Raw genomic sequence first — 317 nt, 5'->3', positions numbered from 1 at the left:
CACTGTTGCCGAGTAGCCGCAGAATCACGGTGGCTGCCCGTGCCGGACCAGTGAGAAGTGTGCCGGTAGCGGCAGGAGCTGTCCGAGGTGCAGAGTGCTGATGCGCCCGCGGCTGTAGCTGTTTCTACGGTTGCGGGAAGGAACTGGGCCTGCGCAGCAGGCAGCGAGTGTGTGCGATCCTTCGGATCGCCCGTATTGGGTTCCTGGCCACGGCAGAGCGGACCCACGGACGGCCGCCAGAGGGCAGGAAGAAAGGGAACAAAAAGGGGGAGATGATTCGTTCTACTGCAATGTGGGTGTTAAGGCCTGTAGTGGAG

This window comes from Cystoisospora suis (assembly GCF_002600585.1).
Source record: "Cystoisospora suis strain Wien I chromosome Unknown contig_876, whole genome shotgun sequence".
Taxonomy (NCBI): domain Eukaryota; phylum Apicomplexa; class Conoidasida; order Eucoccidiorida; family Sarcocystidae; genus Cystoisospora; species Cystoisospora suis.
The sequence above is the reverse complement of the archived record's forward strand: the minus strand, read 5'-3'. Positions refer to the sequence as shown.